General features: G+C 36.9%; 1 long non-coding RNA gene across 1 annotated transcript in view; it reads left to right on the forward strand.

Moving 5' to 3' along the window:
* The first annotated feature begins 3,330 nt into the window (after window positions 1–3,330).
* LOC116423296 overlaps window positions 3,331–18,141 on the forward strand; it is a 40,287-nt gene continuing 25,476 nt past the window's right edge. The window contains exons 1-2 of the long non-coding RNA XR_004233849.1: window positions 3,331–3,515; window positions 4,120–4,209. This is a non-coding gene — a long non-coding RNA (uncharacterized LOC116423296). The remainder of the gene's footprint in view (window positions 3,516–4,119; window positions 4,210–18,141) is intronic.

Here is an 18,141-nt window from a genome sequence, read left to right on the forward strand (position 1 = left end):
TCTGTTGCACCTGTGTCTTTCTTTCCTGACTGTTCCTAAGGGAAGAATACATTTCAAAACACTTGAAAATGGTTATATACTAGGAACCATATGGAAGTCTGATTATTTTAGGTTTTAACAATCACTATGAAAGTGTTTTTTAGTAATGGTAATAAATTACACTGAGTCATCCACAGAAGCTGGCCCAATGACATATTTTGGGGCCAGTACCCAAGGTTATAGTGGACAAAGGGTTTGGGTTTTCTGTATAGCAAGCTGATACAAAACCTTTATTAATTAATACCTAGTCTCACCGGCTTAGTTGCTAACCAAGCCTCAGATGAGGTAGGAAACTGACCAAGTCCTCCTAGAAATTGACATTTGGCTTCTGAATTTAATTTAAGGAAAAATTTGGACTTGAAAAACTGCAAACTGCATTCAGTGAAAAATCAGAGGTGCAGGATTTTTAGCATTTAGGTGGACATCCCTCACTCTGCAAAAACAAAACAGAACTTGTCCTCTAGAGGTGGACTTTCTTGTCCTCAGGGCTTCTCCTCTAATTTACTGCTTCAAGTTAAACTGCTTCTAAGGAATTTCCTCCCCAAGGACCAAGGAATTCTCTCCCATTTACCATTGCTGTTGGGTAGGACCGAGTGAAGATTTCCCTTTGTTTAACTCAAGCCCCAGCAAATGAATGAGTGTTCTCCTATAACTCAAACCACAGAAATTACATGTTTCTTCTACACCACAGTGTCAAAGTCAAATAGAAATGGGGGCTATTAATCAACACACAAGAACTGCATATTAAATTAGTTACTTGTGTTTCATTATATTTTTGTTCATTTTGTTAAATATTCATTAGTTATATCTGGTTCTGGCCAGTTGGAATGTTTGACACCTCTGTTCTAGAACCATTCTACATCTGATTTAACAAGCATTTATTGAGTGTTTATTATATACAAGGGGCAGCTAGGTGGCGCAGTGGACAGGGTACCGTCTCTGGAGTCAGTGGGGAGTCTGAAAATTTGACCTCAAACATTTACTAGTGTGTGACTATGAGCAAGTCGCTTGACCCTGTTTGCTCTCAGTTTTCTCATCTGTAAAATGAACTGGAAAAGGAAACAATAGACCACTGTCTTTGCCAAGAAAACCCCAAAATGGGGTCACAGTGTTGGACATGACTGAAGTGACCCAACAACTACGCACAAAGCACTGGAGCTAAAAAGAAATGAAAATAACACTTCAAAAGAATTTAGATTCTAATGATTTGCTATAAACAATGGCATACAATTAATTTATCTTATTCACTTCAATATTTATTTATAAATATCAAATATGTTATGGCCTTACATAACATAACTCATACTTAGGGGAAAAAAATACATATCAACACTGCATACAGACTCGGCCTTCTCTAAAGTTATCTTTGCTTTTTTGCTCCAATTGCTGATGATCCCCAGGACTTTGGAGTTCCAATTTGAAGGTATCTTCTTTGTTTCTCTTTAAATCCTTCAGTGTAAAACTGGATCATCCCTGGTCCCCTAAAGACATTTTGTACAGTAGTTTCCTTTACAACATATGTAGTCCTCTATCACCAAGTCATTTGGGGCATGCTTTATCACAGCTTAATTATTCACCCTGTTTTTGAAAATCTCGGATTCAGACCATTCATCCTTGAAACACAAATTTTTATGTGCTATTTTAACATAATTCACTAACCATCTTTATACTTCAGTAAAAAATTATCAGTGATTTCAGCTTATTTGTCTATATTGTCGCCATGCCTTCTGGACTACTCTTGCTCAGCAAGTACGACTATTAAAGAGGTTGTTGTGTGAACTCCATTCTCAACAATTCAGCCATTCCTGATCTCTTCACCAACCAGAAGATTGATCTACTCATCTGTGTTCTGAAGTATCCTTCATTTTTTGCAACAGGAAATACCCATTCTAAACCTCGGCCCTCTACTCGTCTCAACCTCTGCATCATTTTTGCACTTCCATTTGTCTACTGTACCTAGATTGATCTCACCATTTATTCCACTCAAGTTATGCTGTTCCACGGCAGGAAGTTGGTATTTGTAGTGCAGCATTCTACATTTTTGTCCACAGTCTTAAAGCCCCTTTGCTCTATGTAAAACTACAAAGGAGGAAACTACATCAGAGTTCAGAAGTGAAATGTAAATGCAAAAAGTAGTAATTAGCATTTTCTAATTTTATAGATGACAGGAATACTAACTATTGCCAGGTGTATGGCCAGACTTTAGATAAGTGGTTACAATATGAAGAAATTCTGATAAAATACTCCTTGACTAAGAAGTCAAGCCAGCAAACAGGTTTTTTTTTTTTTTTTTTTTTTTTTTTTTTGATGGTGAAGGGGTCCCTTTAAAATAAATGCACACACACATACCTTTGCAGCCCCTTATTTATGAAGTGACATAGACAAGCCTTCAGAGGGGTCAAAACTAGTGGTTTGAGGGGCAGTTAGGTGGTGCAGTGGATATAGCACCAGCCCTGAAGTCAGGATGACCCAAATTCAAATTTGACCTTAGACACTTTATACTTCTAGCTTTGTGACCCTGAGCAAGTCACTTAACCCCAATTGCCTCAGCAAAAAAAAAAAAAAAAAAAAAAAAAATTGTTTTGATTTATCAACTGATCAAAATAAAAAAGCCCCCTAGTGTCAGAAATATTGAACTAAAAAATAAAATAAAAATAGATGGGATTCATCTAGACAAAATTACTTTGCTTATTTTCAGTTGCGGCTTTATGAAAGTCAATTAAGGGACTGGATAAACTACCCTAAACAGAGATCATGATTTCACAGCTGGGAAAGGAAGGGGGCAGGGCACAGTGAGAGGTTCCGAGCAAGGCAAGAGGAAACCTATGATTGTGTAGCAACGTGATTGCAGGTTAAAATCCAGAGGTCTCAGATTTAAAAGAATGTTGGCATAGAGCAATAGTTTATTAAAAAAAAAAAAAAAATAGCACAATGTTTGTATCCACGTGGCCTTTGGGACTGGATGGCAAATAATGTCCTAAACAATCCTAGACCACAGAGTAGTACACACCCTGGAAAGTTACAAAATTAAAAGTTGAATCAGGAGCTAGTTACAAATTAAGACTATTTACCTTCCTTTCCCTTAAGGAACCACTGTCTTTCTGCCCCAGTCACCATCTAAAGGAATATGAATGGAGCTATGTGTCTTGGGAAAATAAGACATGATTGGTTTTAAAACCAACATCTACAGGGCTCAATTCTCTCTCTCTCTCTCTCTGTCTCTCTCTCTCTTTCTCTCTCTTCTCTTTTTTTTTTTTTTTTTTTTTTTTTTTTTTTTTTGGTAATCCACTTTTGGGAGAAGAGTGTTAATTCAGGAATCTGGTTCAAGGGATTTTTTATTCTGGAAACTACCCAACGTCCTTCAAGTCCCTGAGATCCTGGTGGACCTCAAGGATTTCACATTGTGTACCCTGAGAGATAGATGCCTGCTGAATTGAACTAAACCAGGCTTCAGGAGTTAGGAAGCATTTCATCAGGTAATGAATGACACTATCTTTTGGAAGGAATTGGAGATGAGGCCCCGAATTTCAGTGAAACGCATTGACTGTAACTTCACTTTAGGGTAACACATTGTCAGTACTATGTAAGACGACGATATTGCTGTCGTTCTGTCCTTGGTACCTGCTCATTCACCCTTAATACTACTTAGCACAGTGCCATCTCTGGGTGGAACACTAGCAGTCCACCCAGAGGAATTTCTAGTCAGTCTCCTACAATTTGTATTGTAGACAGTAAAGGTGGCCGGCCCTTTGGGGTCATAATGATAAGATCGCACAGATCTAAAGCTGAAGACCGGGCCTGAGAAGTCATCTGGTACAGCTCCCTCATTTTACAGATGAAGATGCCAAGGCCCTTAAGCGATCTGCCCAAAATTACATTGCAAGTAAGTGGCAGACTGGCATTTGAACTGTAGTCCTCTAGCAGTATTCTGGAGTCAGGTAGAACTTCCCTATTGTTCCTCTCTTCCATTGTATGTCATGCTGGTCCCACTCCCTTTTCTCCAGTCCCTTCACATCATTGGTTTAGAACAATTTGAAAACCTGATGTCAATCTTTCTTATCTGAGGACTTTTTATTTCAGCCTTGCAGAGGAATATAAGCAATTCAGTTGGCCAGGCTAATGGAAGGGCAGCAGTGAAAATCCAGAGGAGCCAATAACTCTGAAGAACAGGTAATCCAAAATTCATTTCTTTTTAAATTCTTATACAAATGCATATTTGCAAACTTCCCTTCTTAATTAGACTTACCTCATGTTAAAATGTTTGCATTCCCTGAGTACATAGTGACAGATGGCCACAGGAAGGATGGTGCCTCTAAATCATCCTGGAAGGAATTAGAGAGTGAGTTGCACAAATTCACTACTCAGATCTTCTGTGTACATTGTGGTATTTTCTGATAGTGAGAGAATTTTAATTAGAAGACTTGTTGTCTATCTAGTATAAGTAATTTGGAACAGTATTCTCTTTTCTCCTTCCCTGAGGCAATTGTCCTTAACATTTGGAGTCTCTAAGTCTTTGTTTTCTAGGTATGTTTTAGAACTGAGCTTTCTCATTTGAAAAATAAGGGAATTTTGACTAAATGATCCTTAAGCTCTATTTTGACCCTAAATCCTCTGATTTTAGGTATACTTACTAACTTACCGTAAATGTCACTATCTAGCCAACAGGTATATGAAACTGCAGTAGCATACGTGGTATAGAATTTCCTCTTGTAGTGGCTCACTACACTCCTTGGACAGGTGGATATTCAAAGCTTTTGATCTCTTAATAGAACAATAACATCTCCTGTATCTTGGGCATATGGAAAAAGAATTGTGATTGGCATAGGTTTCCTTTTTTTAAAAATTTTTTTTTTATTTAATAGCCTTTTATTTACAGGATATATGCATGGGTAACTTTACCGCATTAACAATTGCCAAACCTCTTGTTCCAATTTTTCACCTCTTACCCCCCCCCTCCCCCAGATGGCAGGATGACCAGTAGATGTTAAGTACATTAAAATATAAATTAGATACACAATAAGTATACATGACCAAAACGTTATTTTGCTGTACAAAAAGAATCAGACTCTGAAATATTGTACAATTAGCTTGTGAAGGAAATCAAAATGCAGGTGGGCATAGATAAGGGATTGGGAATTCAAGTAATGGTTTTAGTCATCACCCAGAGTTCTTTTCTGAGTGGTTGGGTCATTACTGCTCCACAAATATTTGGTTGATCTGTTGGAGGATGGAGGTCCATCAGAACTGGTCATCATATAGTATTGTTGGAAGTATAAATTCTTGGTCCTGCTATTTCACTCAGCATCGTTGTAAGTCTCTCCCAAGCCCGAAATCATCCTGTTGTCATTTTTAAAGAACAGTAATATTCCCATAATATTCATATAACAATTTATTCAGCATTCTCCAACTAGGACATCCATTCAGTTTCCAGTTTCTAGTTACAAAAGGGTTAAATAGGTTTCCTAATGCCTTCGCTAACAATCTTTACATAGTAGGTGTCGAAAATATTTAGAAATGAATGATAATGCATTTTATCCCCTGGAGGCAGAATGATATATGATATTAATATATATGTGACTGAATTCTAAAGTTAAGTAAAAGGGATTTTAAAGTCATACTGTTTTTTTGTGTGCTTGATTTTGGTTTTATTAAGCAGTTGAAATTAAATATCTTGCCCAGGATCACATAGCTATACATATTAAGTGTCTGTGACTGGATTTGAACTTAGGACCTCCTGACTCCAGGGCTGGTACTCTATCCACTGTGCCATCTAACTGCCCCAATCATATACTGTTTTTAAGAAAAAAATAAAATTTTAAAAATTATACGCAGTTTCGAATTTTCTTGGAGAGAACGTCAGAAAACTCAGATTTGAGCCCTAGTTCTGCTACTTATTGGCAGTGTGGTCCTTAGTGGGTCATTCGATTCATCTCATCTCCATCTGGAAAATGGGGAATTGCACTATGACTACAGAGAGGAAAAATGGTGTAGTAATAGCTAGCTAGCCTAGGTTCGGATTCCACCAGTGACATGTATTATCTGTGTGACTGTGGCTTTAACATTCTCAGGGGAGTCGTGATCAAAGGCATGAGTTTCTCTTGACTAATACTGATTTGAAGCCGTCCAAACCTTCTTATCCTTTATGATTCATATTTATATCTTTCTATGAATCCTTTATAAAAGCTAGATAGTGGTTATCACATCCATCCCATACTCTAATCCCCAACTAACATATCAGACAAGTGATCATGCAACCTCTGCTTGAAGGCCTTAAAGATGGGGGGAGCCTAGCACCTCTTGAGGCAACCCCTGCCACTTTTAAATAAGGATAGGGGTTCACTGGTACAGGGGACTCCTTGGTTTAGAAACTTTTATCAGTGTTGGTTGGCATCTTCTTTGCAATTTATAGCTTTATCAATGCCTAGAGCGCTGATAGGTTAAGTAACTTGCTCAAAGTTCCACAGCAGGCATGAGGCAAAGATAGGATTTAAATCCAGTTTGTTGTTTCCAAAGTTGATTCTTTATCTGCTTGTCATTATTCCACTCTTGATTAGTTCTAATTGTTAGAAACTTCTTCCTAAAAACAAGCCTAAATTTGCCACCTTGAAGCTTCTACTTATTGTTCTCTGGTCCAGATTTCTGGAGTCAAATAAAAATAAATCTAATCCCACTAATAATCCTTACCCTAATTCCATCCTTTGAATCCTTCCCTGATCCTCATGTGACATGGACTCTGTATTCTTCAGCATCCTGGTTGGTCTCCTCTGGACATTCCAGCTCATCAATGTTCCTAAAATATGGCATCCAGAACTGAACATAACACTCCAGAAGTATCTGACAAGTACAAAAGATGATAAGATTGCCTTAATTGAGTCCACCAAAATGCCTAGACATTTTTCAGACTAACCGTTATCTGGCTACCATCATCTTTTTGTGCCCAAGTATTAAACTTAACATTGTCTTTGAATTTCAATTTATTAGGCTAGAAACTATCACCATCTTTTTAATTCCTATCATCCAGTTGGTGATTACCAATTATCTTTGTGTCACCTACAGATTGGACAAATATATCTTTTATGTCCTTATGCAAGTTTTTGATAAAAGTTTTAAACAGCACAAAGCAAAAACATAGATCCTTTGGGATACTCCAATGAATACTTCCTGCCATGCTGACATTGAACTCTACTTTTTGAGTCTAGCTATCCAAACAGTTCTGAATGTAGTTTTTATTAGCCTGTGTCCACATCTCTCCATCTTCTCAATGATAGAATTTATCAAAATCTTTACTCAAAATCTAGGTAAACTACATCTATGTATTTCTCTCATTTCTAATAATGTTTTTGTTTTTGGTTTTTTAAGTGAGATGATGAACAGTTCTTTGTGTGAAATCTTGCTGGCTCTTTCTAATCCCCATTTCCCTTCCTGTTCATCAACTGTCTCTTTAAACTTGGACTATTACAAAATGTTCCCAGGAATTAAAGGTAAGTTTACCAATCTATTGTTTTCAGACTCTGTTCTCTTCTGTTTTTTGAGAACTGTGATATTTGCCCTCACTTACTATTCCCATTTCCCAGTCTTTCAAATAATAATGACAGTAGATCAGCAATAACATCTGTTTCAGTATGAGAGCATGTAATTCTGAGCACCAGCTAATCTGAATTCATGGAGGTCAGGAAGGCGCTTTACTGATTGTGTACCCCACTCCCTGGGGCTACTTTTGTCCAATCATTTTTTTTTAATTTATTTATTTAATAGCCTTTTATTTACAGGTTATATGCATGGGTAACTTTACAGCATTAACAATTGCCAAACCTCTTGTTCCAATTTTTCACCTCTTACCCCCCACCCCCTCCCCAAGATGGCAGGATGACCAGTAGATGTTAAGTACATTAAAATATAAATTAGATACACAATAAGTATACATGACCAAAACGTTATTTTGCTGTACAAAAAGACTCAGACTCTGAAATATTGTACAATTAGCTTGTGAAGGAAATCAAAAATGCAGGTGGGCAAAAATATAGGGATTGGGAATTCAATGTAATGGTTTTTAGTCATCACCCAGAGTTCTTTCTCTGGGCGTAGCTTGTCCAATCATTTTTAAAAGAAAGTCATTCTCCTTAGCAGGAAAGAGAAGTAAAATGATTTAAGAAGATTGTTTCCCTTTGTGACTTTAGAATTTTATTTTTGATCAATTCCCATCCTTCCTGGACTACCTCCTATTAGCATTTTACTTAATGAAACCCTACCTAACCTTCTTAGCAACTGTGGATTTCCTGAAGTCTTGCTGAAATGAATAAAAAAGGGATTAGTAAATTCTTGTTATGTACAGTCACTATGCTAAATGCTGCAGATAAAAACAGAAAAAGTAAAACTATTCCTGAGCTCTAGGAAGTCATACTCTTATTGGAGGAAACTACATAGATAGCTGTTTAGGGCAGCTAAGTGGTGTAGTGAATAGAGTACCAGGCCAGGAAGATGACTTCTTGAGTTCAAATCTGGCCTCAGACACTTACCAGCTGTGTGACCCTGGGCAAGTCACCTAACTCATTTTATCTCAGTTTCCTCATCTGTAAAATGAGCTGGAGAAGGAAATGACAAACCATTCCAATATCTTTGCCACAAAAACCCTAAATGGGGTCATGAAGAGTCAGATATAACTGAAAACAACTGAATGACAACACACATATAAAAAAGTTTAGCAGATGGTGAAGCCCACAGGTCCTTTTTTTTTTTTTTTTTTTTAATTTTTATTTATTTATTTATTTATTTATTTTTATTTAATAGCCTTTAATTTACAGGATATATACATGGGTAACTTTACACCATTAACAATTGCCAAACCTCTTGTTCCAATTTTTCACCTCTTACCCCCACCCCTCCCTAAATGGCAGGATGACCAGTAGATGTTAAATATATTAAAATATAACTTAGATACACAATAAGTATACATGACCAAAACATTATTTTGCTGTACAAAAAGAATCAGACTCTGAATTATTGTACAATTAGCTTGTGAGGGAAATCAAAGATGCAGGTGTGCATAAATATAGGGACTGGGAATTCAATGTAATGGATGCCCACAGGTCCTTAGGATGAAGGGCCTAGAAGTCTGCAGAGAGTAGCAGCAGGTCAAATGAGAAAGCCCAAATGACCTTAGGATACAGTGGCAGGATAGATGTTAAGACCTAGTAGTCATCTCCCCACAAGGATTGTAGTTAGTCAGTCTCATCCCATCTTAGCATTCTGAATTGTCATGTTGTACTTTCTGCTTTGAAGGTGTTAGGATGTCTCCAGGCTTAAAGGAGGGATAAAGGCGCCTCCCTACCTTCAGCTTTTCCCACTTGGAGGCCCTAGAATTTCCTGTCCTCTGTCCCCAAATTTAGGAAGGAATGGTCATCTCCAGAAACTTCCCATCTTTTATTTCTATCTCAGCAACGATTTCTCTGTTAATAAGAATCAGATCTAGAATAGAATTTATTCTCATTGATTCTTCTACCTCTTGAAGAAAGAGATTATTATTAAGACACATCAAGGGGTTATTAGCTGCTCTAATTTGGAGCTCCAGCAGATGTCTGGATAATCAAAATTCCCAGTCACTAATATCTCATGCATGTATGCCAGGCCTGTGATCCTGTTTCCTAGTTTTCTCATCTCAATAATCAGAAGTGAATAAACATTTATTAAGCTCCTACTACATGCCGTGTACTGCTAAGCTCTAAGGATATAAATAAGAAAAATACCTGATTCCCAAGGAGCTATTTGCACTCTGGTAGGAATCCAGCACAGTTCCCACACAGGCCATGCCAGCACAGTCCTGGCCCCAACAAACCAGGAGTAATCCTTGGGGCCTCTGAATCATCAGCAGCACTGGTGGTTTCCAGAGCTCTCAGATCAGAGATATCAAAGACGACTTGGAAGGTCTACAAGAAAGGTTTGTCTCACGAGAACGAGTGACCCTTGGGAAACCAGGCCTTGAGAGCTACTGAATCAGCTGTGGCAACAGTAGTGATAGTGGCAGGAAAGGCAGTGGCTTCTAGAGGTCTCAACCCTTAGACAGTAAGAGAGTTAAACTGGCCAGGAGGTCTCTTCACTAGCACTGAGGAACAACACTTGCTTTAGCATACTAAAACTTATAGTCACAGTGGAGTGGGAACTCTCCTCATAGTTCCAGGGCAGAAGGGAATGCTTGTGGTCACTCAAGAACATTTCTCCTTGGATCACAATACCTTGGAATAACTAAAAACTTACAGATCCTTAAAGGATCTCTGAAAACAGCTATATAATACCTGTGAAACTTGGAACATTATACCCTCCACCCTGGAAACAGAGCCCTACTTTAATAAAGAATTAAAAGCTGAGTAATAGACTGGAGAAATGAGTAATACAAGAAACAAAATTGGCTAAAGTATTAAAACAAGAAGAGAAAACAGAAATAGGAAAATAAAAATACTCCTCCCCTCCTGAAAGAGATCCTATGAAGAAACCTATAGGAATATCATAACCAAATTCAGAAACCCCCCAAGTAAAAGAAAAAATACCACAAGCAACAAGAAAAAAAACAAACAATTCAGATATGATAGAGTCACAATTAGAATCACACAAGAGTTAGCAACAGCTACATTAAAAGACCACAGATCTTGGAACACTATATAGCAAAGAGCAAAACAGAAAACCTACAAGAAAGAAAAAACATACAAAAAAAACCCGAAAATAGTATTCTTCAATCCTCATTCAGTCTCCATAGGGTTGCAGCTGAAAATATATCCAGCAAAGTTAAGCATAATCATAAATAACAACAAAAAAGGATATTCAGTGAATTCCCAGACTTTTAGGATTTTGTTGCCAAAGACCTAAACTTAACAGAAAATTTGACTAACAAGATTTAAAACAAATATAAGATAAACATAAAAGAATAATTACAAGGGACTTAATAAGGATAAACTTTATTTTTTATACATGGAAATGTAAACTGTATATCTAAGATTGTCTTTAGTAATTGGGTAGTTCAAAAGAAAGATTGGGGTAGAGCTGAGGATGGTGTGATTCTAAAAATGCAAAATCATGTAAGATAAAAAGAGTAATTATCTTATACAAATGAGTTATAAGAAGAAGAATTGACACAGAAATTAGGGGAGGAGGGCTGGTAGTTCTGAAACCCTATTCTCATTGGGAGTGGGTTAAAGAAGGCTCTATACATATATATACACATACATACATACATACATACATGTATGTATGTATATATAAAGGGCTGAAACTCTGAATAGGTGTGCTGGAATCAGACAACCAAGCACATAAGGCTAATTACCTATAGGACAATACTCTATTAGCATATGCTTGGAATAATGGCCCTTCTCACTATTCTGTGCTAACTCAATCTTTTGGTGTATACAGATAATTGTAGGAGAGATTAGGGGGTGGAGTAAGACAAGCTAGAGTCACTTTGGAAGAGGACAAGGAGAAGGGAGGTCGGTAGGTAGAGAGCGTGTGGCAGTTTTGTTAATGCCCTTCACTTCTCCCCCTAAAGACCAAGGATTTTGCTTATCCTGGCTGGCTGATTCCGAGGCCTCCAAGGAGCTAACCCGGACTTCACATATATATGTATGTATAAAAGTCTTCTACATTCAGAAAGAAATAAAAGAGTAAGAGAGGGACTTTTATAGAGAACCCTACTCAAATTGGTTCTGGGTTAAAGAGGGAACAATATATATGTGGGGGTTTTTTCCCCCTCAATATTTTATTTTTCCAATTACATGTAAAGATAGTTCCTAATATTCATTTTTGTCAGATTTTTGAATTCCAGATTTTTTTTTCCTCCCTCCCTAAGATAGCAAGCAATATGAGAGAGGTTATAATAATAATGAAAAAATAGAAAAGAATATGAAACATAATTTTAACATCTTTCCATATTGGTCATATTTTGAAAGAAAAATCCGAACAAGAGAGAAAAACCACAAGAAAGAAAAAGCATACAAAAAAAAGTGAAAATAGTGTTCTTCAATCCTCATTCAGTCTCCGTAGTTCTCCGTTTGGTCACAGATGGCGTTTTTCATCCCAAGTCTATCAACATATGTATTTAAATATTCTAAATTTATAAAGAAATAAGAGGGTGAGGGAGTAGGATAAGAGGAAGTAAATAAAGAATAGGAATTAGCAGGAGTGGGATAAAGAGGGAATGACATATATTTGGAAAACTATAAAAGTCTTCTAAATTCAGATAGAAACAAGAAGGTGTGGGAGAGGATAAGGGAGGGATCTTGAATTGGGGAAGGGGTAGGTTAAGTAATAGGAAGGCAAGGTAGAGAATAGCAGTAATACAGAAAATCAGGAGAAATAGGAAATAGGAGATAAACAGCAAAATAAGTGTGAGGAATAGAATTTATTAAGTTAAAAAAAAAGCTGAGATAGTAATCATGATCTCAGACAAAGTTAAAGCTAAAAAAGATTCAATGAAAGGGGAAAAAAACTATACCATGTGTCAGCCATATTAATATTGTTTCAAACTATTTAAAATAACTAGCTAGAATAAGGTTGGAATATTGCTATGGTGTAGGAAATGAGTTGGTGGAGGTAAAAAAATATGGAAAGACTTGTTCTTATAAAGATATTATCTACCTTCAGAGAAACAAAGGACAAACATCTTGAGTTCAAATCTAACCTCAGACACTATAAGACCGTAGGCAAGTTACTTAACTACATTACCTATTCCTCACACTCCAAAATGAATAGTTTTAGTTTTTTTAGTTTTGAGAAGCTCTTTGTTATATTTTGGATACATTCCCCTGGGAGACACCAAACCTGATAATAGGTTGAAAAATGATTGCCTCAGAATCCCTGACCAGGAAATCATCAACTATTACCACCACCACTACTACTTCCTTCTTTCTCTGATTTTACTGTGTAACTTCTAAACTGATAGCTTTCGTGGCCCTACCATATCATGCTTTGAAGGACAATTTCATCATTGGTAGGGCATCCAGTTAATTCTTCAGGAAGAGCTAGCTTTACACCAGTTTATAAGTTCTAAACATACAGCTGCCCTTTTCTTTTTTCTCTTCTCTTTTTGTTCTTCTACTTTCCCATTCCCTGAAAAGGGTCAAATGTATCCTTGAATCCTTTTTCTTTCTCTCTCCCTCACCCTGCTTTGAAGCTTTATTTCTGTTTCCTTTAGGAACAGTTTTCTCAGGAGCTGGGAGTGGGGAGAGGTACTTCTGTAGTGCTTTTAAAAATAACTTGTGGGTATTCACACCTCACTCTAAATATCTGGATAAAAAAAATTTAGAGGCAATTGCCACATCCTAATAGCCTGATAATCCCCAACTGGGTGTGAAGCTTTTAACAATAAGATTTTGTGACTTGACTACAGAGAGAGGGAGACAGAAGCCCAAAGAGGTTACACAGAGAGTAACTTATTAGTCTTAAAAAACAGTTCCCTTGATTCCACATCTCTCCACCACATCATGTTGCTTTTCCAGACCCAGAAATTAACTATTAACTCAAGTGATAAATATGTTCAATTTTTAGATATGAGGATATTAGCTACTAAAGACATAAAAGGATAAATGAACTTTTTGACATTCTCCACTCATTTGGTTGCTTCTTTAGTTTTGCAGAATTTGTCTTTAAATTTTGGATTAAAGTTTGCAATGTTTGAAAAATTAGAAGACAATCAGATCAAATAACTTTTATAGCTATGCCACTAGATTACTTTTAACCAAATTTCATAGACACCCACCTTCCTCTTTTCCACTTTGCACCAAGGTTATCTATTTGGCCACTTTTGCCCCACTCACCAATCCAATCTACCTATTAAATTTAACCCTCCAATTTTTCTGCTTCCCTTTTCTTATTTATCCATCATTGTCTTGCCAACTACCTTCTGCCTTTCTTTTATCAGTCTTTCCTGAATCTTTGGTGCCTTTCATTTTCCTTGAGTCTGTTGGTTCTCTGTCTTCTTCAACAAAACCCACATCTGAATCAATATCTGAACCTGGCAATTATTCTCCTATAAACTGTTCCTATTGTCTTATGAAATTGTCCCAGTTTTTCCTCCTGCATTCAGCTTTTGCCCTTCTTGACTAATCCAGATTTCTCTACATTCTTCCTTATATTTCTATAAGAATTATCCAATTTCATATTTATATCCTTGTATCTTCCACACTTCTTGATTGTGATAACTGTTTTTAACTGAATTGCTTGTTTGTGAAATTAAATTGAAGTCAGGCTACCTGATATCTACATATGGTTTTGTCACCAACTAACTGAGTGCCAGATTATGGAGGGTGTAGGATGTCAAGCAAAGGATATTGATTAGCAAGAGGGGAACCTTTGAAGCTTTTTGAGCCTATATAGTGATATGACCAAAAACCAGGAACAATTAGTGTAAAACCTAAGGATAGTTTAAAAAAAGAACTTTGTAACAGAGCTGTCCAGTAATGGAATGTGTTCCCTTAGAACGTAGTGAATTTCCCATTTTGGGCAGTGTTAAAACAGATAGATGGTGAACGAACTTCAGTCAGAGATGTTATAGAGAACAGGTTGGCATCAGCTTGGAAGTTCTATCTCTTAGATGTTATGAATCTCAAGGGGAAAGCATGCAAAAGATCCAACAGTGAAATGGAATTTTTAATCTGGGAAACCTCCTTAAAGGAGTAGAATTTTGAGTAAGTTTTGAAAGGAGGCTATGAACTGGAGCAGAGGAAGTGGAATGAGCTTAGAAAATACATTTTATTCTCAAGGATCTCTTCCATTTCACTGAAGAAAAGGGCTTCTTCAAAGGTTAATCTACCTCTCAGATCTGTGGAGAAGGAAGTAATTTGTGGTTGTAGAAGAATTATGGAATGCAAAATGGATAATTTTTATTATATTAAGTTGTAAAGTTTTGTAAAAAATGTTTTACATTCAAAGGTTATAATAAAGGTCTCATTTTTAAAATATATAGAGAATTGACTCAAATTGACTCAAAGAATTCAAGCCATTCTCCAATTGATAAATGGTCAAAGGATATGAACAGACAGTTTTCTGATGAAGAAATTGAAACCATTTCTAGTCATATGAAAAGATGCTGCAAATTAAGACAACTCTGAGGTACCACTACACACCTCTCAGATTGGCTAAAATGATAGGAAAAGATAATGACAAATGTTGGAGGGGATATGGGAAAATTGGGACACTAATACATTGTTAGTGAAATTGTAAACTATTTCAACCATTCTGGAGTGCAGTTTGGAAACTATGCCCAAAGGTCTATAAAGCACTGCATATCCTTTGACCCAGCAATGTCTCTACTGTCTCTGTATCCCAAAGAGATCATAAACGAGGCGAAGGGACCCATGTGTGAAAATGTTTGTGGCAGCCCTTTTTGTAGTGACAAGAAACTGAGCGGATGTCCATTAGTTGGAGAATGGTTGAACAAGTCATGGTATATGAATGTTATGGAATATTATTGTTCTGTAAGAAATGATCAGCAGGATGATTTGAGAGAGGCCTGAAGAGACTTACATGAAGTGATGCTGAGTGAAATGAGCAGAACCAGGAGATCATTATACACGGCAACAACTCTATGATCAATTCTGATGGGATTTTGTAGTGTTGTGGTTGGTTTTCTGGTGGTCTTGGAACCAGCCTTCTTTTCGGTAGAGTAATCACCCCGAGAATATCCAGGTATTAAGTCCATATTCTTTATTGTCTCCTTGCCAATACCTGGGGCCTGTGCTAGCTTGGTCTCAGTGGAGGAAATGCAGGACAGGCCACCCACCAGTGGTGTGAGATGGAGTGAATCTGTCTGGCTGAGTTTGTCCCAGCTTATGTGCTCTATTATAATTAGATCATTTATGGTATACTAAGTATAAACCAATCATTATATCACTAGGGAACCATTATTTGTTATAAGATTAAATCAATCATACTGAGCTAAAGAACTATTAGTCAGCATGCTAAACTAGATAACCATTATCTTATCAATTCCATTGACTTAACACCTTATAAGAATCCTTGTTTCAAGTACAGAGTTCTGGCCCATAACAGGATGAGGCTCTTTTCAACAATGAGAGGATTCAGACCAGTTCCAATGATCTTGTAATGAAGAGAGCCATCTATACTCAGAGGACTGTGGGAACTGAGTGTGGATCACAATATAGTATTTTCACTCTTTTTGTTGTTGTTTGCTTGCATTTTGTTTTCTTTCTCTTTTTTTTTCCTTTAATCTTATTTTTCTTGTTTAGCATGGTAATTATGGAAATAGATATAAAATTGTGCATGTGTAACGTATGTTGGATTACTTGCCGTCTAGGGTGGGGGTGGAGGAAGGGAGGGAAAAAATTTTAGAACATAAGCTTTTGCCAGAGTGAATGTTGAAAACTATCTATACATCTATTTTGAAAGTAAAAAGCTTTATTTAATAATAAAAAAGAAAAAGAAAAGGGTTTCTTGATTTGGTAGAAGCAGTAGGAGGTCATTTAGTTCATTCTCTAGTCTTACAGTAGTTCTTCATTCATCTCAAAAACAAGAGTCAGACCTCTCCATTCTCTAAGAGTATTATTGATCTTCAGATTGTGGGAGAAAAAGATTAAGTCCAAGTTCTGCTCAAAAGTCCAGGGTCTACTGGACAGCTGGTTCTGAAGCTTCTGGCAATAAGATTTTATGATTTTATTGATTACAGAGAGAGGGAGACAGAAGTCCAAAGAGGTTACACTGATAGTAACCATTAGTCTTAAAAAGTAGGTCCCTTGATTTCACCTCTCTCTACTACATCATGCTGTTTTTCCAGACCCAGAGATTAACTGTTAATCCAAGTCAGAAATATGTTCAGTTCTAGATTTGTGGACGTCAGCTACTATAGATATAAAAGGCTATGTGAATTTTTTGATACTCTCCACTCATTTGGTTGCTTCTTTAGCTTTGCAGAATTTGAATTAAAGTTTGCAATGTTTGAAAAATTAAAAGACAATAAGATCAAATAACTTTTACATCTGTGCTACTGGGGAACTTTTAACCAAATAAGAAATAGAGATAATCACAAAATATAAATAATTTCCGTTACACAAAATTGAAAAACATATGCAATAATGTAATCAGTTTGACTAGGATAAAAAAGGAAGCTGTTTATTGGGGAGAATAAATATATCTTGTAGTGTGCCTTCTAGAGCCCCCCAAGTTGAGATCTCAAATGTGCTGTGCTTTCTAGAGCCCCCATGTTGGGTCCATCCAGAGTAGCTTTCTGGAGGATCTCAGTACTAGCTCGAGTCCTTGGTCTTAGTGGAGGAGTGATGAGGCAGGAACCCACATGGATGGTCAAACAGGGAGTCCATTTATTTCATGTTCTCTCAGCCCTAATTACCTTAGTAAAATAGACATTGAAATATCCCTCAGCACACTGAGCAGGTGCTCACTATCACCACAGCACACTGAGTAGGTGCTAACTCTAATATGATGATTACATCACTACAGCACACTGGGGATGTGCTAACTAGAAGCACCCTACTTTTACTATGTAAATGCATCTTCTACTGCAAGTCTCTCTGCTTTAAGTACAACACAGGTTGTCACACCTCCTCCTGCCCCTCCTCCCCCCAACTTTTCAGTAAGGGTGAGATGCCCCAAGAGCAGGTTCCCTCAGGGCTAAAGGGTCTTAAATCTCACTGAGAGTGCCCTTACCATTTGTGGCTTTCTACAATGTCTGATAAGGATCTGATGTCCAAAATGTATAGGGAACTAAAACAAATGCTACAGCTATTTCCCAGGAGTTAAGTGATCAGAAGATTTGAACAGTTCTCAAAAAAAAAAAGAATTGCAAACTATTGGCAATCATACAGAAGACTTGTCCAAATCACCAATAACAAGGAATGCACATCAAAACCCTGAGCTTTCATCTTACACCCAACAAATTGACAAAGACAACAAAAGATAATTATGATCAGGGTTAGACTGAAGAAAATCAGACATTAATACATTGTTTATGAAGCTGTGAGTTGAGCCAGCCATTATGGAAAGTAATTTGGAATTAATGATAAGAAAGTTACTAAAATGTATCATCCCTCTACCCAGAGAGTTAATTGCTATTCATATAGCTGTGGAAGGTAAAAGATAGAAATAAAAGCC

This window comes from Sarcophilus harrisii, chromosome 4, assembly GCF_902635505.1.
Source record: "Sarcophilus harrisii chromosome 4, mSarHar1.11, whole genome shotgun sequence".
Taxonomy (NCBI): Eukaryota; Metazoa; Chordata; class Mammalia; order Dasyuromorphia; family Dasyuridae; genus Sarcophilus; species Sarcophilus harrisii.